This window comes from Camelus ferus, chromosome 9 (assembly GCF_009834535.1).
Source record: "Camelus ferus isolate YT-003-E chromosome 9, BCGSAC_Cfer_1.0, whole genome shotgun sequence".
NCBI lineage: Eukaryota > Metazoa > Chordata > Mammalia > Artiodactyla > Camelidae > Camelus > Camelus ferus.
Window position 1 is genome coordinate 64,460,383 of NC_045704.1, and position 27,649 is coordinate 64,488,031.

The window sequence follows — 27,649 nt, forward strand, 5'->3', positions numbered from 1 at the left end:
GCGGGGTTGTGTGGGGGTCGGGCCCGGAGGAGGTTTACAAAGCGCTCAGTACAGGACGCGGCACGGAGCAGGCCCTCCACGTTCGCCAGCCGCACCTCGCCCCGGGGGCTGCGGGGCCCGCGCCCCCGCCCGCACGTCAGGGGGCGCCGCGGAAGGCACCGCCGCGCCCACCGCATCTGGAAGAAACACAAGCCAACGGCATAAAACCACCCAATGAAGCATCTGCACGTGCCGATTCTGCTCACCTGGCCAGGGAAAGTCAGGCAACGAGCATTTGGGAAGGAATCGGACGCCGGCCAAACAGAATCGGGTGCTGCCTCGTGCGCGCGTCCCGGGCCCCCAGCCTCCGGGCCGGGGCGCCCCCTTAAGCGTCCCCAGCAGCGGCGGCGCCGCCGGGACACGCGGCTCCCTCCGCGCGCCCGGCGTTCCCGGGGCGCCTGCCCCGCCTCGGCCTCTCGGGCTGTTCCCTTCGCCGCCCTGAGGCCGCCGGCGGCCCCTTCCCAGAAGCAGAATTCGTCTGAAAACCTTCACGCTTCACTCCAGCTCTCTGACCTCCCTCATGTCCTTTCCCTGTGGCTCGTTTTCGTGCGGAGCCTCTGTCCGAGGAGCCAGGAGAGAAGAGTTTTCTACTCGAGAACTGGAATAAGCGGCCTGGCAGTCCCGGCCTGAGAAGAACCGAGAGGCGCGGGCCGGGGACCGCACAGCCAGGCCCGGCCTCAGCGACCCGGGAGGCCGTCTTCCCCTCCAGCTGGCGTGTCCGTTGTCACGGGCCTTCGGCATTGTGACATCTTGTTTTCCTTAGTAACATTAATTTTTCATTTGGAATTCTCATCTTCCCATTATTGGTGACAGTGCCATCAGAGCCCCCTTCACAACCGTGCAGTCTGGGCCAAGGCCCTGTTTCTATATTGATTCTTGGTGTAGTTCCCTGACTCCAAGTCACCTGAGAAAGTCAGAATCCGCACCAGTCTGTCTTCAGGGCACTTGTGGAAATACACGCAGCCTGTCCTGCTCCTCAGCTGTCTGTCTTTGCTGTGTGTCTGTCTTCTAGCAGGCTGCGTGTAAGGCAAAGACTCCTTCTGGAGGCAATCGTTGCATTTTTAAAGGTGTATTATCAGTGAGCATCAATTATAATGAGACATTTGCAGTGGGGCTTGATAATGTCGGAACCTGGGGACAGCGGCCTCTGAGCTGAGATCCTGCCAGCTGCATTTTATTAACCCAAGTCAGGGTGCTAAGCTGGTTTTCAGGCTTGATTGACAGAACCCTTTCAGCATCAACCCTGAACCACTGTCAGGAGGAGGAATCCCATCGCGGCATTCTGCGGCAATGGTTGTAATGCAGAAATGCATGTGATCAGGAGCATGCTGAGCTCATATCATTTCCAGAGTGAGGAGCGATGTGTTCCAGTGTCATTTACCACAACCAATTATGGTACATCCTGACAACATTTAAAACAGAATTGGATTAAGAAAAATGCACTCGCAAGATTGTGGTCTGAGAGGCAAAATACCAGAATTTTCAGTGGATCTCATTTTGGCTCTTTTTCATTACTATAAAAAGCTGAAGAAGAAGAGAGAGGGAGGAAAAAAACAACAACACTTTCAGGGCAAGAGGTAGAAAGAAAGCATAAAAAGCAGGCTAGAACTGCAATTCGATGTGACCCACCCTTTTCTCCAGTTCCCTTTCCCACTGCTGCAAATCTTCTTCTACATGCAAGAGTCAGACAGTCTTTCTCTAAGTACCAGATTCACTCCCCAAAATCAGAGGGTGCATTTCTCAATCCCACTCACCATTCTTAACCTCCACGACAGGCGCTAGTTCCAGTGAGTAAAAATCCCTGTGATATAAAACGTCAGCCTTACAGCCAAGGTTGTGGTCAGAAGCTTCTACTCCAGCAGCAACACTGGCTGATCTATGGACCAGCAGAGAGGTGTCTTCCAGTATTTCACATCTTAAAAGAATCAGACAGGGGGGTGGATATAGGTCAGTGGCAGAGCACATGCTTAAGGCCCTGTATTCAATCCCCAGTATCTCCACTAAGGGGGAAAAAAAGGATCAGACAGCCATTGCTACCTTCTGAATTAACCAGTCACACATTTCACTGAGATGGTACATGTGAAGTACCTGCCAGGAAGTTAAATATCAAATATCTTTCTTTTTTTGTTTTTTTAAATAGCTTTACTGAGTTATTAAAATAATATGTTTTGCATGCTCATTGAAAAACACTAGAAAATATAGAGGAAAGCAATGAAAAATAAGGATGTCGTCCAGCACTAAGCATCATTGATATTCTGGCATTGTCCACCATCTATTTAGAAACAAAAGTATTGTCAGAATATAACACACTGTAGTCTAACCTGCTTTTTGTCTTTCAGCAACATGTTGCAAACACTTTGCCATGTCAATAAATATGGATGTGTGTCACATATTCAAAGCTGCAGAGTATTATTGTAATTTACCGTAATTAATCCTCTTCTGGTGAATGTGTAGGCTCCCCTCCATTTGTTCCTCTTTTAAATAATATTGCAACAACACCCCTGCTGTACATCCAGGGTCCTCAAACTCAAACGTGACCCAGAATCATCTGGGGTATTCTAAATATACAGTGCATGGTTCCCGCATCTAAAGATTCTGCTTCAGTAGGAAAAGTGTAAGACTCAGGGCCCACAGCTCACCGTGCACCACAGGGGACGCTGACGCTGGTGGTCCTCGAACCACATGTCAAGAAACATACATCTTTGCAGACTTGTCTGATGCTTTCTTTGGAATTAAGTTCTACAAGTGAGCTTGTTATTTTGTCAAAGGCTCTGCTGTGCAGCACTGCAGCAGTCTACCTGGTTTGTGGTCATCTTGTAGGTAAAAAAGACTGAGTCACAAAGGAAAGTATATGCCCTAAGGTAGAAAGTGTGTTCGAGGCACGAGTGAACAGAGCAGGTCTGTCCAGGAGCCCTCAGAATCAGCCCTGCGGGTGTCTATGGGATTCCTAAACCTTCCTCGAGCAGCTCCTTGGCTCTTCCATTGGAGCCTGGCAATGAGCAGAGTCGAGGAAGAATGGGAGGGCCGGAGAGAAACACGAGGTGAGAGTGGGTTCAATGTCTTGGCTGGAGAAGTTAGCTCTTGACAGGGGAAGGTGCCTGCCACTGCCATTTGCACAGGAGATTGCTGCCAACGAGGGGACACCAACTCAGACAGCTGTATCCCCACGCTCCCCTGGAATAAAGTTCACACTGGACTAGCATCCTGTATCCACCCCAGGTTTTCCAAGAGTTTGAGAGATGAGAGTAAGAAAGAATACAGGTATGGCTCCATTTCCAGGCTGAGAGATGCTTGAGGAGTACACACACGCACTCACACAAAGGCAGGTGCAGATGGCCTGGCTTACAATCTCCAAGCTCCAGAAGGAGAAGATTTCCAAAATAAGCTTCACCTAAGAACAACTTTACACAAGGCTACAAAGTATACAAATCGATCATGTAATAAGCATCCAATCTGAATCATGTAAGGAAAAAAAAGCTGTCTTCCTTTCTTTTGCTTAATGTTATTGAAGTCTGATATACATTCAGGACAGTGTTCAAACCACAAGTTTATAAATCTGATGCATTTTTACAGAGCTAACAACACACTGGTATAACCAGCATCCAGGTCAAGAAACAGAGGAACACCTCAACGCCAGACATCCCCTGGTGCCCGCGTGCGGTCACTGTTTTACCCAAATGTAGCCACCATCCTGATTTCTAATAGTTTTAATTGGCTTGGTCTGTTTTTGAGCTTTATATAAATGGAATCACACAATATAAGTACTCTTTGAAAACTATTTTCGATTTGATTTTACGGATTATTAGTTTAACTCTCTGTGTCATGTGCAGCAATATCCCAATTCTGAAGCACAGATAACCCCCCTACAAAGAAACAGAAAAGTATATACTTTGTCCATGTCCATTTGTGCCTTTCAAATTTGATAGCTTCATCTGAGTGGAGTCCAGCTAAATCTCTGGGGCCCTCATGCCTGTCCATAGTAAGTAATAAGGATCCTAAAAGGCTACTCCCTGCCGTGCACGGCAGACAACCTGAGAGGCAGTGCAGTGCAGTGGAAAAAAAGATTAGAACTGTACAGAGCTAAGCTGGAATAGAATCCTCGCCACTTACCAGCCGTACTGTATTCACAAAGTCACGTAATCTCTCTGGGGCTCAGTTATGGCTACACCTGTAAAATGGGGGAAGTACCTCGTGTGTACTCACTTGCCAGGGTTGCCGTGAAAGTTAAGTAAGGTCACAAACGTGAAGTGCTTGGCATATAAAAGTGATTCTTACATGTTCACTCGCTTTCTCCCTTCAAAGACCAGACCTTGATTATCCATTAAATTCAGCTTGTTGTGTACACGCAACCTAAAGAAAAATTTTCTTTTTTCTTTTTAATAAATACATTTTCAATGGCAACTATTTGAACCACTAACTAGCAAGTTTAAAATCATTTGGAAACCAGGTTTGTGATCCAAGAGAATTTTAAATTGTTGACACAGTCTTCTTCAGAACCGAGAAATGTCACTGTTCATTCTTTGGAAATCCATATGGCTTCATGTCCCTCACACTTCCCACCATGCTGGCCTGGCTGTTTATTTATTAATGATTTCCATCATGAAACCATTGTTATCTCAGCTTCTTGTGATGGCCTAAGAGCACACAAAATCATCATTTTCCAACAAGAGCACAAATATCCAAACGCCTGAGCTTCCAGCGATGTTGCAGTGTTATTCATCGCCATCATGCCAATCCGTTTGCAATGGCCTTTTCATTTAGATAGAAGCATGATCATGGAACTGTCGTGTGATTTCTGCATTGTCACCAGTATACATATTAAAATCTCTGACAGATTGCTAATGAGCTGATGTTGGAATTACAGAGTAGTCTGTTATCATTTGTCCATTCACAGTTTCCTCACCAGCCCATCTGTGCTCGGAACAGAGCCACCACGGAGAACACAGGCTGGGACAGTTTCTCCATTTACACCTTTTGCCTTCAGAAGCTTCTGGGAAAGCCCGTCCCTAATTAAAGATTTTAACAAACATATTGCCAGCTTTCTAACACTGTTATTAAACTGCTCTCTTTGTTAGAAAAGGTGCTGTTTGTCAGCAGTTTGTAGATTTAGATATTTAGTATGTGCTTCTGTAGCCCGCAAAATATTTGTTTTTAGAATAATTCAATTAGTATGTTATGCATGTATGTACCTGTGTGCACATAAATACACATGACACACACATTGTCAAAATCTCATATAATTATTCAGACTCACAAGGACAAAGAAACATGGTGTATTTTTATGGACACACAGACTGCTCTACAGAGCAAGGTGGAATTGAATATTCTAAGGATGGAACTGTTAAAATGATCAGATTGAGATCATGGCTCAGATAATTTGGGGCAAAGGCAAAGTACCTTTTACCTGAGATATCTGCATAATAAGGTACACTGAAAAGGCATCTGATTTCCCTGGTGGATTACACATGGCTGAGAGGACAGACGTTCCCTTGCACTAAGCATTTACCTATCAGAGTGTGGTTCTCAGTCACTGTGGGTGTGGCTGGGGGCTGGGCTGGGGAGGAGGCATGGAGTCACCTGGGGAGTTCTGCACCTCTCCCATCACCATCAGATTCTGACAGTCCTGTATCACACCCAGCTGAGAACCACTTGCTTTCAGGCTCTGAGGGAAGAAGAGAGTTGTCGGGCTGAGAGTGCGCTGCCCCAGGGAAAGGCTGTCAGATCACTGGCCCTGGAAATGGGTTCGTTTTCACGTTCCCCAGAGCGAGCAGAGAGAGCAGTGGCCCCTCTGGTAATGAGCTGTGCAAGGTTTTCCAGAATAAAGTCACCCCTTCGCGCATACTGAGGAGCCTGACAGCTTCACCACCACAGTAGGCGTCGTAGCTCCCAGAGGATCAGCACCTTGGAGATCAGGAGGTGACTCTGAATGCTGCTTTGGAGCCACTTCCACCAGTGACCCTGTGACACCAAAGCACTATGAGATGCATCTCCTAGTGTGGAAGGTTTGTGGCCACTTATCACTCCGAGATTTTAATGTCGGTTTTGACTTAATCATTGAATTAAACACAAATAAGCCTGAGGGAGACTTCACGAGTCATAAGGAAACGTTCCTGTCCAGAAAGAACGCACCACAGAGTGCTAACACGTACGCACAAAAACCACACACCACCACGGGGCAGCCAATGCTAAGAGCCAGACAACTGGCACAGACGCAGGGATGTTCAGAGGCTGGGAACATCACTGCCAGAGAGGATGAGTTAGGACGGAGTGAGACTCAGTGCTGGAGAGGTGGGGAGAAGACGCCGTGAGGTGGGAAGACAGTGGGGAAGAGAACAAGGAGTGCTCGGGAGATCCCGAGTAGGTTGCTTCGACGAGAGCAGAAGTGCCTGATGGGACACTGAGAGAGCAAGGGTTTGAGGGTAACGGGCCACTCCGTCAAGGCTAAGGCCAAAGCGAAGGGTCTGCACTTTACCTTTGTTGTGCTGTTGTTAGTTACTAGGTTTATTTTCCCCCTATTACAAAGACTTTATTTTTAGAGCACTTTTAAGTCCACAGATTTGAGCAGCAAGTACAGAGTCCCCACACACTCCCTGTCCCCCTCACCTACAGCTTCTCCCACTGTCAAGGTCTCCCGCCGGAACGGCACATTGGTTATAACTGATAAGCCTACCACTTTATCATGGCAACTGATAAACCTACGTTAACACATGACTCTCGCCCAAAGTCCACAGTTTACGTTAGGGTTCACTCTTGGTGGTGTACGTTCAGTGGGTTTTGACAAATGTGTAATGACATGCGTCCACCACGACAGCAATATACAGAGCAGTTTCACTGCCCTGAAACCTCTTTGTGCTTCACCTATTCATCCCTTCCGCCCCTAGCTCCTTGCAATCACTAATCTTTCTATTGTCTCCAAAGTTTCGCCTTCTCCAGAATGTCATATAGTTGGAATCACACAGCATATAGCCTTTTCGGATTGGCTTCTGTCACTTAGCAGTAACTCATTTCTTTTTAATGCTGAATGATATTCCATTGTCTGCACATACCACATTTATTTGTCCATTCACCTACTGAAAGACATCTTGGTTGCTTCCAAGTTTTGGTAATTATGAACAAAGCCACTATAGCCACGAGCAGGTTTTTGTGTGGACATGTTTTCAACTCCTTTGGATAAATACCAACAAGTGTGTTTGCTAGATCGTATGGTAAGAGTATGCTTAGTTTTGTAAGAAACTGTCATAAACTATCTTCTAAAGTGGCTGTACCATTTTGCATTCTCACCAGCAATGGATGAGAACCCCTGCTGCTCCATATCCTCACCAGCATTGGGTGTTATCAGTGTTCTGGATTTTGGCCATTCTCATAGGCATGTAATGGCAACATCTTGCTGTTTTAATTTGCATTTCCCTAATGACATATAATGAGGTGCATCTTTTCATATACTTATTTGCTATTCTGCATATTTTCTTTGGTGAGGTGTCTGTTAAGGTCTTTGGTCCTTTTTTAAACTGGGTTGTTTGTTTTCTTATTGTTGAATTCTATGAGCCTTTTACATATTTTGGATAAAAATCCTTTATTAGAAATGTCAATTGCAAATATTCTTTCCCAGTGTAAGACTTGTCTTATACTCTTGATACTGTCTTCCATAGACCAGAAGTTTTTTTATTTTAATGAGCTCTAGCTTGTAAGTTGTTGTCCTCATGCATGAGGACAATGATCTTCTCTGTAAAAAGTCATCACCAAATCCAAGGTCATCTAGATTTTCTCCTGTTATCTTCTAGGAGTTTAACAGTTTGGGGTTTTACATTTATGTCTATGATCTATTTTGAGTAAATTTTTGTGAAGGGGGTAAGGTCTGTGTCTAGATTCCCTTTTTGGTGGGGGGGGGGGGCATGTGGATGTGCAATTGTTCCAGCACTATTTGTTGAAAAGACTTTTTTTTTTTTTTTAAATTGTACTGCCTTAACTCCTTTGCCAAAATCAGTTGACTCTATTTGTGTGGATCTATTTTGGGCTCTTTGCTCTGCTCCAGTGATTTATTTGTCTATTCTTTGACCAGTACCATCCTGTCTTGATTACTGCAGCTTTATAGTTAGTCTTGAAGTTGGGTAGCATCAGTTCCCCAACTTTGCTCTTTTCCTTTAACATTGTGATGGCTATTCTAGGTCTTTTGCCTCTCCAAATAAACTTTAGAATCACAAAACAACTTGCTAAAATGTTTATTGGGATTGCATTGAATCTGTAGGTCAAGCTGAGAAGATATCTTGACAATATTGAGTCTTCCTGTCCATGACATGGAATAGCCGTCCACTCTGTGTTCTTCTTTGATATCTTTCTTCATAATCTAGTACATATTTTGTTAGATTCATACCTGAGTATCTCGTTTCATTGGGGGGGGGGGCTACTGTAATGTAGCTTTTAAATTTCATTTGTTCATTGCTGGCATATAGGAAAGTGATTGACTTCAGTGTGTTAACCTTGTACCCTGCAAGCTTATTGTAAGTGTTGATTAGTTCCATGAGTTTTTTGTCACTTCTTTCAGAATTTCTACATAGATGATCATGTCTTCCATGAACAAGGACAGTTTTATTGCCTCCTTCCCAATCTGTGTACTTTTTATTCCCTTCCTTGTCTCATTGCATTAGACAGGATTTTCAGTACCATGCTGAAAAGGAGTGACGAGGGAGGACATCTTTGCCTTGTTCCTGATCTTCGCAGGAAGTTTCAAGTTTCCCACCACTAAGTATAATTTTAGCTGTAGGGGGAGGTTTCGGTAAGTAGTCATCATCCAGCTGAGGAAGTTCCTTTTGGTCCTAGTTTTCCAAAACTTTTTATCGTTAAATGACACTGGATCTCGCCTCGTGCTTTCTGTGCATCTATTCATATAATCACGTGACTTTTCTTATTTTGCCTACTGATATGACAGATTACATTAACTGATTTTTGAATGCTGAACCAGCTTTGCATACCTGGATAAATCTCACTTGGTCATGGTATAAATTCTGTTTTTACATTGTTGGAGTCTACTTGTTACTATTTCACTGAGGATTTTTGCATCCGTGTTTAGGATTGATGTTGGTCTGTAGTTTTCTTATAATGTCTTTGTCTGCTTTTGGTATTAGGGTAACACTAGCATCATAGAATGAGTGTAGAAATATTTTCTCTGCTTCTATCTTCTGGAAAAGATTGTAGAGCACTGGTATAATTTCTTCCTTAAATGCCAGGAAGAATTCACCAGTGAACCCATCCAGGCCTGGTGCTTTCTGTTTTGGAAAGTTATCAGTTATTGATTCAGTTTCTTTAATTGATATATGCCAGTTCAGATTGTCTATTTCTTCTCATTTGAGTTTTGGCAGATCATGTCTTTTAAGAAGTTGATCCATTTCATCTAGGTTATTAAATTTGTGGGCATAGATTTGTTCATAGTATTCCTTTAATATCCTTGTAATGCTCACGGGATATATAATTTTGCCCCCTCTTTCACTTTTAATATTAGCAACTTGTGTCTTCTTTTTTCTTAGTCAATCTAGCAGGAGGCTTATCGACTTTACTATCTTTTCAAAGAACCAGCTTTGGATTTTGTTGATTTTCTCTGTTGATTTCCTGTTTCCAATTCCATTGATTGTTGATCTGATGGAGCTATCAAAACAATGGGTAGGTTTATTAACTGGTCGGCAGGTTTGTTTTTTAAAGGGAATATGATCAGAAATTATTGTGCAGTGGATTCTGGAGCCCAGGCGGCTGGGCAGCTTCGCTGGCTTGGCTGGTTGTGTTCTGATCTACGATGATCAAGGCTGGGGTAGCTGGGGTGACCTGGGCCTGATCGACGGGTCTCTCACCTCCAGCAGGCCAACCTGGACACCTTTCTGCGTGGCTGTGGCAGAGAGCAGAGTGCAAACAAACATATGCAAGCATTTCTTTAAGCTTCTGCTTGTATGACATCTGCTATCATCCCATTGGCCAAAGCTCAGCCTCAAGGGGCAGAGAAATGGATTCCACCTCTTGATAGGGGAACTGCAAAGTTACATGGTATAGGGCAAGAACACAGGAAGGGGTGAAGAATTTGGGCCATAAGTGCTATCAGTTTACCATATCTAGATTCAAATCCCAGCTCCTCTCACCATGTGACCATGAGCAAGGTACTTGAAAATTGGCATAAAAATAGTATTTACCTCTTAGCCTGGTTGTTTGCATCAAATAAAATGATGCATGGAAAACACTTAGCATAGTACCCAGCTCACATAAGTAAATAAATGTGAAGGCACTGTGCTGCCTTCTGTGGTGGCAGAAATATGAGTTGGGATGCATATGATCATGTGGGGTTGCAGGCCTGTACTAGGGCGATGTCAGTGGGAGAGAAGAGACCCAGCCATATTTGGAAGGAATAGTAAAGGTGTTGAATCTTCAGGAAAAGGTATCCCTGGGCCTGAGTAATTAGGACAACGGTGATGCCACTGAAAGAAGCAGGAGAATCAGGGAGGCTGCTGGCTCGGGGACAGATGGCTAGGTGTCCACTCCACCTGGATCTGAAGCCTAGTCGTCTCTGGGACTTTCATGAAAGGGATGTCGTGACAGCATGTGCAATGAGTGCTCAGCATGGCACAAAACACAGTATTTAACAATCAGCCAAGCCAGAGTTTTCACAGGAACACCTTTCTGCTTCTTACCACTTCTTCTATATTAGGAATGACCACTCTGAAGAAAACTTGGAAAGAAGACTCCTCACTAGTATGATTTCCAAGCAAGACATTGATGCAGGACTCTGTGGTAACACACCTGGCCACAGCCCAGTGAAGAGGTGACTGACCTTACGTTCACAGTAGAGCCTGGGCTGCAAGGCGCCAGAGGTCAAGGCGATGGAGGGGGTTTTACCCAATATTATGGCTCTGGTTTTTGCACCAACTTTCAGTCTAATGGGTGTTCACTTGCACTGAATGATTCCAAGTGCTAATCCCAAGGCAGAGGCTCATAGCCGATTAGATTAAGCAATTGCCAGGCAAACAAAAGAGCAAAGTCCCCTTGTACGGAATGCCCCAGGCAGCACACCAAGGATAAATAGTGAAGGCGTTTGTTTGCGCCTACTTACAACGTTCCTTGTAGGCAAAAAGGGGAAGAAAACATCATTCTAAGCTTGGGAAGGCAGCCAGGGCAGGCTCATCAAAAATACGCATTTTCTTTTGTAGTCAAAGAGCGTGAGTTTGCTCTGCTTCACCTCCCGGCCTAGGCTTCTCTGATATCCGTGTAATTTAAATGAGAAAGTCATTCTAGGAATTCATCACATTTCAAACAAGTGAGCCTTTCTGGATGTTGAGAGGATCCCCAGTGTTTGGGTTCACTCCTGGGTGAGGCGGTGTCTAGAGTTCCTTCTATGTCATCCACAGAAACAGACCTTGGGAAGTCTAAACAGAAGCTGTTTACCTTGTCTTTTTCCTTGTTGTGCAAATGGGCCTCAGCTTTGGAAAGGAAACAAGCACATTTCAAGCTCAGTCTAAGTCAAGACTCACCTCTGCTGTCAGTCAAACTCTGACAAAAAAAGAAGTTTTTATTAATGCTTGGAATGGCCTGACTTCCACCATGAACTCTGTGGCTAGGATAGCCACAGCATCTTACAAATTGACCCGAAGCCAACTGGGCTCAGCTTCAAAGGCCAGCTTGGTCGATGGGCTTTACTCTTTGTTCTTTCTCCTGGGGAACTGGTTCCTCTGAGTTCCCTCATTTACACCTTGCCCCCGCCCCGCCCCGCCCCGGGAAAGGAACGCCTGGTCCTCCTGGGAACAGAATCACTCAGGCAACCCCGCTGGCCACAGAGTCGTATTTTAGGCTGTATCTTAGCTTGTATTTCCAACCCATCCTGAACTGTACACGTCCTCACTGGCCCATACGGGGTGAGGTTTGCTGGGAAAGGCCTCCCCAGAGTTGCCCTCCAGACAACCCAACTAAAGAAGACCCCTTGTCCGTACAGGGTCTCCTCTCCAGTAGCTGGCTTCTGTCTTCGTAGCACAGAGCTTTCTGTATTTCTTCAGCTGCTCGACGGGAAACACTCTCTCCCCCTTTCACCTGCCAAATTAGGTTTAAAGAGAGAGTGCCTGTTTCCGGGATCCCAGGAGGGCGTTAAGTCTCTCCACTGCTAGGAATCCAGCTAGAGGCATTAACGCCTGCCTCCTGACTCGCGAGTGGTGTCAATGTCCTCACTGCCAGTACATCCTTCATCTGAGGCCTGCCTTCCAGCCAGCGCCCAGCCGCGCCAGGGCCGGGGCAGCAAGCCAGTCCCCCAGACTGGCCTGGCAGTGCTGAGCCTGAGCTGGTGAGAACTAAAAAAGTCTGTCTTTTTAGTCATTTCTAAAGCACCTTGAAGACGAAGACAATTCCAAAGACCGAGAACATAAAGGCCATGGAAAACACTACTTTAAATAAGACAAATCTGCATAGTATTTCTAATTTACCAAAGCAATTTCACATGGAAAGAATCCAAATCTTCTACTAACAGTTTACTTAACATACATTAATTTTTACCACAACGCTGAGAAGCAAGTATTGTTACTGTCATTTTACAGATGACGTCTCAGGGAAGAAAGGAAAATTGTGAGCAGTCTGCATGCTGACCTCCGTTTGGCTGCCAAGTTCCTGCCCTTAACCGCAGCTCCCTAGTGGATGGCAAATCCTGACAACAGCCTTGTGAGAGCGCTAGGGTAGGTGCTATTTGACAGACCAGGAACCCAGGGGCATTTTGACTGAGAATAAAACGCTGAAGACTTTTGACTTGAGCCCAAGTCCTGCTGAATCCCAGACTAAAGTACTTTCTACCACATCACACTGCCAATGATCCCCCAACAGCACGGCACTGACAATGCTCTCCCAAGACTTCACCATTCATTTATTCTTTCAGACAACATACATTTACCGAACTCTTACTACATGTCAAGCACTGCATTGCACGTGAAGGGTTTAAAACATAAGGAATCAGACAGAGCCTTGCCCTCAAGTTACCCACAACCAATAGAAGGACAGGCAGGTGTAAAGGCAGTTCTAATATAGGTCAGAGAAGTAATCACTGCCATTTCAAAGGTTGAAATGATGTCAAACAAGGACTGAAGGGGCTTGATTCATCATCCCCAAGGGAAACACATGACTGTCTGAGTGTGTGGAAGGGACCTACTCACCAAGCTGATCTTTACGCTCCAGCAACTCACTGAAACCTGTGAAGATTCCTGTATCTACAGAAAGCCAAGGTATCTTCCCACAAAGGAAGAGAAGCCTGCAAATGGAATTTTGGTCAAACCAGTCATGCTCTAGGTAGCCAAATAGTCGGTGAAGAAAAGTTGCTTACTATAGCAGTAGTCTAGTTAAGAAATGGTAGTGAAATGACAGAATCATCATTATTTTGCAATCCTCAATAAAAGAACGGATTTAAGCTATGACAGTCCCCAGTCGCTAACATCGCAAAAAGAGAGACAGACATTACATGTCTCCTGACAGAAGACAAGATCATCCATAAAGCAGTCTCGCCAAAAATCCAAACCTGGACTTAACTGAGCTTTCGGATCTAACTAGTAGCCCTCAGGAAGTACGGGAGGCAGAGGAACGTGGTAAATGGCACCACAAGGGTGCAGTTAGTAATGTCCAGGGTACGGAAACTCTACAGGACAAATGAATGTGTTTCTATAGCAAATAATTTGTAAAGGGAAGAACAGTGGGAAGAGGAGCCTACAGATTAAGAGACTTAAGAGATACACCACCCAACCTTCTCTGGATCCTGATTCAAACAAAGGAAATGTAATAATAACACAAATAAACCAAATTCAGGAAAAAATCAAAAGTAATCAGAGAAGTCTGAACACTGACCTTATAGTTGATAGTATTAAGGAACCATTAAATTGTTCTAGGTGTACAATGGTATTGTGACTATGCTTTTTTAAAAGTGTCCTTATTTTTCAAAGACACGTATCGTAAGAACGTAGACTGACTAGCCCTCCTGTACGGCACAGTTAGGAACACTGCGGGCTTTGAGTCCTTGGACGTGATGCGTACATAAACATCCTGCCTGCTCTTGATCGTTCAGAATTATCTACCACCAATTAACCAACCAACCAGAACTTTTAAGTGCTTTTCTGCCATTCTTCAGATTTTACAATTTGAGGGAAAGGAAGCTGTTGGGGTAAAGTTATATCTTTCTTATGATATTTTTAAACAATTGTATGCAACCTTTTAAATTATAATTGCATGTGTGTAATTTCCTGTAAGCTAATAAAAGTAATAATCATTTTCTAAAAAGTGAATGAGACAAAATAGGTATGTATTATGTGCTTCAGGAAAACTCGCTACTTTGGGGGAAGTCATTTTAAATTATTTTTATAGTAGGGAGTTGAGTTTGAGTTTGCCTGTGGTTTTGGTTTAGAATCCTGCGTACTGTGTTTCCTCCAAGTGGGGCTCTTCAGGGACCAAGTCCATCCGTGCCCCTCCCGGCTGCTCTCCCACACTGGGAGACTAGAGGGGTCTTGAGGTGACCCTTAATTCTTGCAGATACATCCCTGCAGTGTTTGAACTGAAAACCTCCTGGCCTCTTCCATTTGCCCAGTGGCTCCCATACACACCCTCAGGGCAGGGTCTTTGAGAGAGGCTCCTTAATTTGGAATGGAAGCCCCCGGCCGACAGTAAGTGCTCACAGGACAACCGAACTCTAGTGCTTCACTGCAATGCACTTTGCATCCTCGAGCACTCAACGGGGTAATCTTAATGAGCACAAAATATTCATCTCATCTCTAATAAGAACATGCTGTCATAATCACCCTCCATGTGATAAATATCCTAGAGGTTTTCTCTTTGTTAGGTTAATGCTTTTCCACAAGATAATTTAACCAATTCTCTAAAAAATAATCACACGTTATCAGGCCCCAATACAGTGATATGGTGTGTGTGTGTGTTTTGTTTTTTTTTTAATGTTTTGAATCTTGCCTTAAACAAATCCCAACCAAATAAACGTTCCCTTTTTTAGCTGGCACCAAAGCTTGTGCTGTTCATTGTAATCAAGCCCCCAGTTGGCTAACTTCTCATCTAACAGTATGTCTTCTGATCTCATCTGAGCAAAATTTATCATCCACAAGCAAAGACAGAAAACGTGTGAATGTCTAAAGCTTATGTAAATTAAGAGGCCATGCACACTGGTCCTAAAAATAGTAGATAATTACAGGCATTTCTTCCCCGTACAATAATTATAGGCCTCCTGTCATCTCTTCTATTCTGTATAAGGTCACAGTAGTAGTATACAAAATTTACAGTATATTACAAGTTAAAAACACAATAATTAGCAACTGTGCATCTTCGGCACTGGTGATGAATGTTCACAGTAAAAGTTAAAAAAAAGAGCATTATTTGTTTTATGTGGACAGTACACACTTAAATTTAATCATCAACTCCTGCTACCCAATAGGCAATATTCTCTCACTATTATAATGCTATTTGCCAAGTTCATAGTACACCCTTGGGCTGAATTCATCCTTAACGAAGAGACAGGAAGCCAAATCTCTCACCGTCATCTCAACCAGGTGCACCATATTATTTTAAATTTAATAAATTCTGTTGAACATACTGAAAGATAATGAGCAAGCTTAGAGAAAGTGCCAAGGATTATTTTGACCATTATGATCAACATCTGATTCAAGCGGGAAAAAATCCTCTCACTAAATAATGTGGGTAGTGCAGAGGTTTGCTTATTTAATACACAGTGTAGGGTTGTTTTCCCCCTGCTTGTTTGTGCCATTCATCAAGGGGGGGAAGAAAACTATGGGGACCATGCTTCGGTGGGGAAAAAAGTATTTTAACAAAAAAGGGAATTTATTCTTAGCCCTCAATTATCATTCAACGAGAACAAAGAGGCACAGACAACACAAAATGACAGAGTGGAACTATCGTCTCTATTCTGCTTAAGGAAAAAGTCAGAGAACTGTACCCCTCACTTCAGCCTTTCCCAGCTCTGTCGTGCTGTCAAAAGTGGCTTAAAAGAATGAGGATTTAGCAGGAAGGGGGCAAAAGAAGGTTCTAGAGGCTCAGAGTCCCCTGTCATAAAACCCTCTTATACTCTGCCTGTGTTATTTGGTTTGCTCAGCTGTTTCACACCCCTGACCAGCAAGGCTCCTTCCCCCACGCCCACGCTGGGGTCCAGGATGACCACCACAAACTGGGACGCTCGCCTCCAGGGCTGTACCCCGTCAGAAGCAGTCCAGTTCCAGAGACCAGTATAGCAGGGGGAACTGAGAAGCAACCATACTGCTTTGTGCGAGACCCTGGTTAAGTGATCGTCTTAGCCGTTCCCCTCCTGGTCCCACAGCTGAAAGCAGGACAGTACGCACAAGAGATTAAGAACAAGGGCTCTGGGGGCAGACCTTCTTGGCTACTCTTCATTAGCACTCTGAGCCTAAATGTCACCTTTCTATGCCTCAGTTTTCACATCTATAAAATAGGAAAGCAATAGTTGTAAGCATTAAAAGAATGTATATGATATATATATCATATATATATGATATATATATATCCATTTTGATATATATAACCATTTTGTGGTTAAACGTTCCCTGCACTGAAAAATTGCTATGGGAATAAAACAGACTTCAAAAATAAGGTAAAATATGCCTTCTGATTAAGGGCATAAGGTTTTGGATCAGGTCACTCAACTAGACGCAAATCTCTGTCTTCAGCCAGGATCTCTTCTGAGCTGCAGGCTGGCCCGTCCAACTTCCTGACTGACATCCGTCCTTAGATGCATCTCAGGCTCTGCAAACACAGCTGAACTCATCCTCCTCCATGAACCTGCCTCTCTTGCTCCCGCCTAAATGAGCAAGACCACCAGAGTGTGTCCTTGACCCTCATTTCCCTAAGCCCTGAATTTCAGTCCATTAACAGAGACCTTTACTCGCTCCTAGCGTGCATTCCTTCCTTCTCTCTTCTCAGTGGGCTCCATTGCCTTTGGTGAACCATGTGGTTTCAGGAAAGCTGACCCCACGGCTCCAGGAGCAGAGCTCGTGACTTAGGCCAAGTCAGTCAGAGCACTCCATCTTCCTAACCCCAGGATCTGGCTCTGACATGTGCATAAGGCCTAAGTTTGTTCCATCAGAATGAGGCTTAAGCTGTTTACCAGGAATGCTGGAACAAAGATACTGTCTTTTTCAAACAGGATGTAAAGGAAGAAGCATGTAGCCTTGGGACTGCTGGCAGCCACGTTGGGAACACAAGGGCAGCGCCCTTACGATAAAGTATACACAGCAGAAGGTAAAACAGCCGCACAGAAACCAGTCCCCTGGGGACTTCACTGAGCTTTGCCTGAACCCAGCTCCGCCTCCGCATATTACAGTTACAAAAGCCAATAAATTCATTCTACTTTTTAAGTCAGTGTCTATTGTTTGAAAGTGAAAGCATCCCAAATGATTCAACCAAAAGGTCTACCTCTTAAAAACCTTCTGAAGGCATTCACGTCTCTCTACCCTCACCACCACCACCCTCGTCTGAACTACCATTATTTTCTGTCTGGACGACAGCAAGGGCCTCCTATTTAGTCCTCCTGTTCTCAGCTGTCCCCCTGCCCACTCCACTCTCTACAAGTAGTCAGCATCATCTTTTAAAAAGTTCTAATGAGATTCAAATCCCTTCCCAGCTTAAAAGTCCTTTAGTGACTTCCCACTGAGAGTAGGATGATGTCCGTATCCCTAACAAAGCCAACTAGGTCTCGTGTGACTTGGGCCCTAAACTTCCTCAGTGTCCTCATCTTATGTCAGTCTCCCTGAGTCTTTAAGGTCCAGTTCCTTAAAGACACACCGTGTACTTTCCTGCCTCAGGCCTTTTGTACATGCTGTTCCACCTGCCTGGGACCCTCTCCCCCAGCCAATGACCACACATCGCCCCACACTCCACATCACACTTCAGCACCAAATCTTTCTTCATAGCATTTCCGATTTGTGGTTAGATTTTTTTCCTTCCTTATTCCTTTATCATCCTCACCAGATTGTAGGTTCCTTGAGGGCAGGCACCTTGTTTGTTTTGTACACTTTTTTGCAAGAGCCTAGACTAGTGCCTGTTGCATATTTGCTATTTATTATTCAATATTCATTGGTTGAAATAAGCGAGTGAATGGATGCTTTGATTTGATAGAGCAAAGAGAGGAGACTGTTGGTGTTTGAAACATAACAATACACAAGTTAAACTAAACACCCAGGAAGACTTAGCCTTCTCCGTGACTCGCATGGTATTTAAATATCTGGGAGCGGATGGGAAAGGCGGCAACAGCGCACTGAAGAGGCGCTGTGCAGGGCGTAAGGCCTGCTACCCCTCAAGTCCCGAACAGCAGTTGGTTCTGCAGAGCACGCTCTGCACAGCCTCAGGGCCCTCGTTTGCGTTAGAAGTGAGAGCGAGTTCTGAACTCAACTTGGATGGGACAAATACGTTCTTTTCACTTAATGATGTAACATTTTATCAGCCACATACAGAATGAAACGTGTGTGTTCACTTGCTATCTGAGGAGCTTTTCCGAAGTGCAGCAGGAGCTATGTCAGCTGCTAACTGGCGATCCTTTTTTGACACCGTTTCCCAAGAGCATTGCATAGATAAACACACTCTATTTGAACAAGACCAATGACAGCAAAATTGCTTGCTTGTCTCTAAAAAGACTCTAATAATGTGCACCAAGGGAGAAGCCTGTGGTCTGACCGAAGTCTCCGCCCCCAGTGCAAACCATAAAGTCCATTTCAGCAGCCGGAACAGAGCAGTTCAAAGTGCATCCCTAGTTAACTACACCCAAAGAGTAATAATAAAATCAACTATTAAATTTTAGAACTTCCTCTTTAAAGCATTAAATATTTGGCAACTGCAACGCAGTTAAATTCCTCTCACAACAACGCTCTGCCTTGCTTGGCTGGCCTGTGAGGAGAACACTTAGGTGAACCCTCCCAGTGCGCTAGAAAGAGAATGTGTTTTTCCTGGGAAGAAGTATTTCAGATACACCCTTTGTTTCTGCCAGATGTCTGTGGCTTGTTAAATAACCAGGAGCCCGGTGGGAACATTCACTTAAGAGGAAGATATAAGTGAATCAGAAATCCTCCACAGTCACTGGCAGGGCACGGCCAAAAAGCTGTAAAACCAAGCCTGAAAGGTCATTTGAGCCCTCACTCGGTGTTCGGGGCCTGACTCAGTTGCCTCAGTAGGTTTCAAGATTCAGGCACTTCCTGGCCTTTACAGCCTGGCCCGGGATAATGTCAGCCCACCCCCCTGGGAACGACACTGGCTGCTCGCTGAAGCACACGTCCGCACTCGCCCAGGATGAAAGGCCTGGGCTCCGGGGAAGTCACCCAGGAAGCAGAGGCTTTGGCTCCTGGAGCGCAGTGTGATTAGGTAGCTAGGATCCTGCTCCCCTTGGTGACTTCGCTCTCAGATACAGGAAGGATGAGCTGCCCCGTGGAAGAGAATTCAGAACTCCATCCTGCAAGGCTGAAGGCACTGGTTGCTGACACTTGTCTACCCCCATGCTACTCACTTTGCTTCAATTTCCCACTTGAAAAGCTGACTGTCTCTATGAATAATGTGGAGGGTGAGCACTCCTTCCTAAAGAGATACCAGAATATGCAGGTCACATCAAAGCCAGCCTTCTACTTCTCAGGAAACCTAGAGAATGTAAAATGTACTGCTGTCTTTAAGGACAGAGATTACATTCTGGGAACACCTTGCTGGGCTGCTTTAGAAAACAGTTGTGTCTGCAAACTCTCTGGACTGCAGACCAGACGACAAACTAACCTTACATCACAAGGACGCCCACCTGGAAACATCTGAGGCGAACAGCAAACAAAAGCCTCCAAGACAAGGGGCAGCAGAAGTGATGTCATAGGCAGGATCCTCAGGGAGACTGCATCTCTCCAGGGGGCCTCACGTGCCTGCCCCTCCAAAGCCAGATGCAAATAAATGTCAGAGCTCACTCACAAGAGAAGCAGAGGGAGAGAAGCAGAGGCTGCCTTCTGCCAACAGCCCCTGCAGGAGGGGAGGGGAAAGCGTGCACGTGCCTGCCGGCCCCTCCCACGGGTATTTCCGAAGGCAGAGAGCGGAAGTGGATTCCCTCTGCAGAGTTTCACTCTGGGGCCAGATGCTCAGCGAGGCTTTTGTTTTACAAAGAAAGTAACTGAGATAATACTATACCAGGACACTTTTTGAAAAAAGGGAGAAAGGGAGGAATTTGGTCTTAAGCAGTCTCAGCCTAAATTCTCAATTAAACATTTATTAAGAGCAAAACAGATGCCTGGTGTGAAGGTACAATGACAAACAAGCTGTAAGTGGTCATGATGATAAGATATAAATGGTGGATACTCCCGTCCACAAATAAATGCTGTTCAGCTGTGACGAGTGCAATAGCAAAGCCAGATACAGGGAGGGCAGTTAGAAGAGACGGGTCCCTCAGCTTAGGGGCTCGTGCAGGCTTCACTGAGGAGGGGTCACTTACACTGACCTTGACAGGACATGGAGACACTTCCCAGGGTGGACACAGGATGGGGTAGAGAGTGTTACAGGAAGAGACACTCAGATGATCATGGACCTAGAAGCAGTTCGATATGGTTGGATTGAGTTGGGGGAGGAAGGGGTGTCAAGGCGCACCTGCACACGTGGAGCTTTCTGTGAGATGCCAGATTGGGAAGGGGAGAGGCTGCAGAAGTTGGATCACAAAGGATCTCGTATTCTGAGCTAAGTAGTTTGGACTTGATCCTGTAAGCAATATGGTGCCATGAAAGATTTAGAGGCTTTACAGGGGCCACTAGGAAAGCAGCATGCTGACAAACGGTTTGCAAGGGACCCAACCTGGACGCACAGCCCAGCTGAGAAGCTACCCATTCATTCACTCATGTATTTATGGAGCACCAGTGACACACCAGGCAGTTTGCAGAGGCATCCTGAGAGAGCAGCTGTGATTATGCTGGTGTCAGGGATTAAGGTGAGAGAGATTGAGGAGCGTGCACGGCACTTCCTGCATGAGCAGGAGGATGTGAGGAACGTAGCAGGCTTCAGTGACTTCTGGTGTCTTTCTGTATCTGTTTGCATCCAGAGGCGAGTCCTCCTGTCTGTCCTCATCCTCATCATGTAGCAAAACTTACTCTCAGGAAGCCTAATAAACCCTACGACGTAGTGGGTTACTCCTTCCAGAAGCATCTGTCTTGAAGCAATAATCAGAAGCCCGAGTCACTGGAAGGAAGTCATGGTAGTAAATTTCCAGGAAGTGGGTAAGAAGGTACTTTGTATCAGGACCTCCTCCATCTGAGAGGGCATCTGCTCCGCCTCTCAGGGTAACTCTGGATTCCAGGCAAAGCGGTGAATAGCTAGCTTGATTCTAGTGCCTCTCACTTCCTGGGCCCCATCTCCCAGGTCCTAGACTTCATGTCTCTTGCCCAGAGTGCCTCTTCTTGCCCAGTGTGCATACACACGCACACACACACACAGAAGTCATGCAAGGGCCTTACCCTAAGGAAACTTTTTTTTGCATCACAAGATAAAATACCGCTGCCAGAAAGGACAATTTGCTTTATGAAAGCAGTTTCAGAAAAATTTCAACTGTCTCTTATTAGAGGCAGGTCCATGCCACTACCTGAGATGGCAAACTGCTCTTCTTGGAGTGAAAGTGATCTCACGAGTTGAAAGCCCTCTCTTCCCTAACTTGAAATCTCTCCCCGTCAGTTCCCTGTCTCCTTCCCACCACAATCTCAGCCCCTCCCAGGTCCAAGCCCTTTCTTCACCTGTGCTCATCTGCAGACACGGGCATCCACCCCTTCAGGGATTGCTTTTTAAAAATTTCCTCTCATTTACTTTCTCTTTATTTTTACTCTTTTTATTTTCTCTTTTGTTTATTTTTCTCTCTTGCTTTCGTGTTCCACGTCCCCCTCTCCACTAAGTCTTCCCCTCTATCTGCAAACTCGCTCTTGTCACCCTTACCCTCCTTTCAACACAGGCGAACTAAGTTCTGTCAGGTCATTCTCCTTCCACACAGCAGTGCTCTGTTCCTGACCTCACGTACCCTCTATGTGATCTCCACACAATCTTGATCCTACCAGCTACCATCCTTCCCGTCGCCAGCTCTCCATGGAAAACCTCCTGCACAGGGCATTCACCAAGAAGCTCCACTAAAGGTCTCCAATGAAAGCTGACACTCAGCCCTTCCTGAAATGTTTGCTGGAAAAGTAGTATCATCCACTTGCTAAATGTTCTAACTGTCATGAAATACTAAAAGCCACTCCCCTGGTGTTCCTTCACTGCATGTTAGAAAATTCTAACACCCCACAAGCTAGACACAAAACCTGGGGGACTAGAGCCATGCCTCTCGTCAAGGTAACCCTGTCTCCAAAGATGAAGGCGCAGTCCAGGGCTGAATTTGGGCAAAGAGCCCTCAGGTTACTACAAAAGTCACGTAGACCTGACTAGCCAAGGCCCAGGGCAAGCCGCACATCACAGCTAAATTATACACGTATACTGTTTTGTTCTGTGTTTCTTGGAGGACCACACTGGGGGAAGGTCGGAGTTTGAGGGAAGAGATGGTGGACAAGGTTTGCCTTGCACACAAGGAGAACAAGATATGGTTCCTGACATAAGACATCTCATCAGAGTGGTGCCATTGAGAGCTGCCATGGACCTTCAGAGATGAGAATGCCCTTGGTAGGCAAGAGGTGTCAAAGCAGGCCTCGAGGGAAAGGCAGGATTTGAAATAAGTCTTGAAAGAAGAGGAGAGAGGTTTTCAGGTGGAGATAAAAGCATCAAGGGAGAGAGAAGAGTAGTGAAGAAGAGTAAGGATGGCTTGCCTGGAATACAAGGCATCACTGGCACAGGAGGGCAGGAGACAGCCTGGATAAATACGGACCAGATATAAATGCTATGACTGCCACTGCTAGAGTCTTAGTTTAAAAAGGAGTCTTCCTATGATCTTAACAAGAGAGAGAATGAGGAAAGTGCTTTGTGAGGAAGATTAAGTTGGTGACAATGAAGCACAGGACACTGAATTACAGAAGAAAGAAACAAAAGCAGGGATATTAGGAGACTATCAGAGCAATCAGGAGTAGTCCAGGCAAGTGAGGACAGAGGCCAGAAAGGAAAGGGGCACATCCCAGAGAAATTATAGGAGATGCAAACGCCCACTTCATCCTAAGCGGCATACATCAGAGTTCAGTACTGGGGCAACCTGCCCATTCCTTGTGGACTGTGGAACGACTTGCCAAGAGGGCTAATTACACCAGTGTGAACAAGGCACATAAATTCACACCCTCCAAGGAAAGAATTTGGAGGATTTTTCTCTGATTCTACTATTTGGGAGAAAATCCTTAATCTCTCCCTTGCTGCATATATAAATGCAGCCCAAAGATTATCACGGGATCAAGATGAAAACATAATATTTTTGATACTCGGTCTTGTAGTCAATCAAGATATGGTGCCAGGTTAGGTGTTCCATGTCAGCCTAACAGGACGTAACCAACCTTCATGTCACTCACTGTTCACGACAACCCTGTAAAATTAGTATCACTATTATTTCCATTTTACAATCAAAGGAACTCAGGGAGGTTTAGCATCTTCCGAAGATCACTCATTTAGTAAGAGAGCAGAAATTTGAATTCAGGTCTTTTTGACTTCAAAGCTCACACTCTTTCCCCCACATCACTGAATTTTAAGTTCAACACAGTAAAGCAAAGGTTTGTTCTCTTTAAGGATCAGATCTAAAGGATCAGAATTTTAGGTGTTTGTTCTGGTTAAAGGATCGGAATTTTAGGATATAGGCTGATGAGTCTTGACATTCCCGTAATGTAACAAGTTAAGTCTTTATTTAAGAGAGAACAACTTGCAATTTTCTTCCACTGGTGGGCTAGACAGATAATAAAAATGATAGCAAAGGTTATTAAAATTTATATGGAGACTAACACAGACTGGAATAACTACAAAGTGAATTCTTTAAGCTGCAATAGAAAGGTGGTGGAAAAGCACAATATGAAAGAAAACTCCATTAGCTTCAGACACCTAAATATGCCATCAAAAGACTGTTCAATTCTCAAACGCCAGTATTTTCTGACTCCTCTAGAACCTAACTTCATGTAAAATGTCAAAGTTAGCGGGACAGTAGGTGTCCCAAAATGTCTTAATTCAGAGAATTAGTGTTAACTGAGCCTGATTAGCTCCATTTATCTCTAATTAATTACCTTTATCTAATTAGACACTTTGCTTCCAGTAGACATGGAGTCAAGTAGACTAGATTATTAGTGTAGTCATTGTGCCTCTACAAAATCCTGAAATTAATGAAACGTGCAAAAGAATCTGCAGTTCTAATTGCACAGGTGTTGCCTTATGGCAAAGCTTTATCATCTGATTACACCAAGGGGTTATTAGTGACTTTTATATAGAGGATGAGCCTATGAAATGTACCTTAGCAACAGCTCATTAGTTTAGGGTTGTTACTGTGTTATTTATTACATTCAGCCTTCCCCATTATCTAGATTGATTCATGGACCTATAGATTCTCCCTCTTCTCTGTGCAGGAAAAAAATAAAATAAAATAGACCGTCATTATGAGGACTCCAGACGCAATGTGGAAAAACGCAAAATGTCTTCATCAGCTACAATCTGACTCTTTAAAACAGAAAGCTCTAAAGTTAGATGGAATCAGAATCAAATTTATGAGGTTTTCTTTCTATGGAAAAAGAACCAATTTAAATTACTGACGATTATGGAATGATTCATACGTGTGATTAAAAAAAAAAACCCATGTGGCTGTCTGAATGTCTTCACAGTGAACTGGCATACCAAGGTACTGGAAAGAAAAAAGCAAAATGTTTTTACACCATAATATATTTATATTTATTAATTTTTACTTCACATCTTTCCAAAATGGGTTGAGGACACATCTCTATAAATGTTCACCCACAGTATTTATAAAAATCCATCTCTTGTTTTACTTTTTGCTTTTTTTTTCCTTAAGAATGGATTTGTTACCGGATGGGGAAAACTAACAAATTACACAGTCCAGCTTTGCTGAAAAAGCAAGACTTCAATGCCTGCTTATGAAAATGAAAAGTGCTTTTTCATGGCAAGGTTAGGTGCCTGCAAAAGACTAAAATAACTCAACCTTTGTGTTTTCAAATTTTTTCACTCATAACCATATGAAGAAGTACTGTTTTTCACAATCATAGAGCAAACAGCAAGACTCTACTTCAATATACAAACATGTTTATCGACAAAGTAATTCTTTTAAATAATTTGTCAACATAAATATGTCAAATGGGTTTTAAAATAATTTCTCTCTCTGTTCCCCCCGAAGTTCCTCTACTGATATGAGCTATATATTGCTGTTCACTTACTGCTGAATCTACACTAGTGAAATGATAACGGGTAACTGTTATATAGCACATGACAACTAATTTGTGTGGTAATAATGAATATTTAATGATCCTCCTTTCAAGTATGAACATATAACTTTTTGTGTATTCCTTACCCAAATTATAATTAATCTAAAAATTATAGTTGCAACTGAAATAGCCAGGCATTATAGATTACAGCCATGTCAGAATACTGCATAAATATTCTACATGAACACAAATATAGAGGCATGTAGGAAACACCAGTCTCCTGTTTTCATTCAACTCAAATCCTCTCTTTGAAATGTATAAAAGTTGTATGATTAGTAGAGAAGGTACTTGAATCCAGATATAAAAAAGCTATTATTTCTATCAATAAATGAGTACAATAGTCAAGGTCATTTTCACTTCTTACTAGCTCATAATTTCTAAGCAAAATAATGTGTATATAAAAATGTGTCCCCTATGTGGGTCATATTTTTAGAATGCTCTATTTAAATCAAGGAAAGCGTGAACATAAAATTTATCAGAAATGCAGAATTTTTGCACCCTAAACTTCATTTTTTATATGTAGATAATTTTTCCAATTGTGTCCCTCTACCAGAAACTACAAGTGTGACCTTGGGAAAAGGAAGAAAGAGATCTGAAAAATGCATAAACTGTTTTACTGTTTTAAAATAGGCTTTGTTCACTGATGGAAAATATCTGATTAAATTTCCAAGTTACATCATACCTGCAACTAAGATCTGCACAATTTCATATGCCTATGATGTTGCAGAGAAACAGATCTGTTTCCTTTCCTGGTTGGATTTGCTTTCCTTCTTACAGGGCAGTTGAAAACCAGTGCCACTGCAGTCACAAATATGCTGTTTTCCATCAAATCCTAGGGCTCTATGTTATTTTTTTAACTGTTTTGAAAGGCACGTTGTGCTTATAAAATTTAAGAGGGAAGAAACCCCTAATAATATGGAAGAGAGTAGCCGGTAAGATCTGTAGTTTTCCCCAGTCACGACCCTCTTCATCGGAAATCATCCAGCTGAGTGGTGCGTCATAGCGGCACCAGCGTGTCAACATGGCTCTGCCGCTTTAAAGCTCCAGCTCACAGGCCGAGGTGGCCTGTGCTGCGTCACGTTCTCCAGCTGCGTACATACTCCCTGAAAACATTGCTAACTAAGAAGACGTTCCTAACTAAGGCCAAGGCAAGATCAAGTGAGAAAATAAATTCCAAACATCCTCTGTAAACTGCAAAGCACATCAGAAATACAAGACGGCAGCATCCTCAGGTAACACTACAGAACGGTGCCAAATTCCTGATGAAGCTCCATTTGCTCGCCTCAGTGGCCACGTTATTGCCCCTACACAGGCGTGGCGCTCAGTCAGTAAAGTCTTTGTCTTTTTTTCGGCCTACTTGCTACGTTTCTTCTGATGGAGAGTTCCTATTAAAGAGTGCACGCCGATTATCTCTGACCAATTAAATCTTACCAGGTTTGTTTTGCCACGCACATTTACAAAGGCACTGCATGCAGTATGTTAAAGAACATGTTAAGAAATATCAAGACGTTTATGTATCTTTCTCATCTACCCTGTGTTTCACAGTCTCGTTTATCATCTCCTTGTACCAGCTCACCAAACTTCCCTGGAGGAGCTGTAGACCAAGTTCCTTAGCACCCAGTGGCTCTGAGCAAATACAGAACATAGTAGCAAGATGCGAAAGTAATGAGAGACAGAAGGCACGTATCAGGGGAGTGGGGAAAGGTGGTGTTTTGTTTTGTTTTGCTTTTTATGGGATAGGGAAACCTACTTTGGACAGTGAGAGAAAAAACCTGCAGTTGGAGTCTTATTAACACACAAAGAATAGGTTAATACGGTGCTAAAAAATACCTTTCTGTATTAGGTTGGTTGAATAATTTGAAGGATGGGCACCCAGAATGCAGACATGGAACCTAATGCGCTCAAATATCCTCTCTCGTTGTTTGAAAAGTTGTCTGAAAAGCAGTGCAAAGCCTCTTCTTCCTCTCGGGCCTGACGCGCGTCTGCTGCCGTGCTGCCCTCAGCAGCGCCGTGGCGTGGTGACTAATTGCCCCCGTAAATCACCGAGCACCACTGTGCTCCTCCGTTTCTTCTTCTGACAGTAATTTAGCGCTTGCTCTTTCCCACACTTGTCATTCCGTGTTTTTCCTCACATTAGAAGCCTGTAGAAAAAGGACAGTAATTAACGGTGCAATACATACTCATGGAAGCTCCTTCATCATATTGTGATAATTGTG

General features: G+C 44.0%; 1 protein-coding gene across 8 annotated transcripts in view; it reads right to left on the minus strand.

Annotated features, from left to right (window-relative positions):
• The window catches only part of BARHL2 (BarH like homeobox 2), a 113,937-nt gene that overhangs the window by 68,320 nt on the left and 17,968 nt on the right, over window positions 1–27,649 (minus strand). For 7 of the 8 annotated variants that reach the window (XR_004322639.1, XM_032487062.1, XM_032487060.1 and 4 more), the window contains exons 2-3: window positions 27,264–27,574; window positions 1,794–1,954 (exon numbers count right to left, since the gene is read on the minus strand). The gene's annotated coding sequence lies outside the window, so the exon portion shown is untranslated. Of the gene's footprint in view, window positions 1–245; window positions 477–1,793; window positions 1,955–27,263; window positions 27,575–27,649 lie in introns of those variants that run through there. The other variant, XM_032487063.1, reaches the window with a different exon arrangement.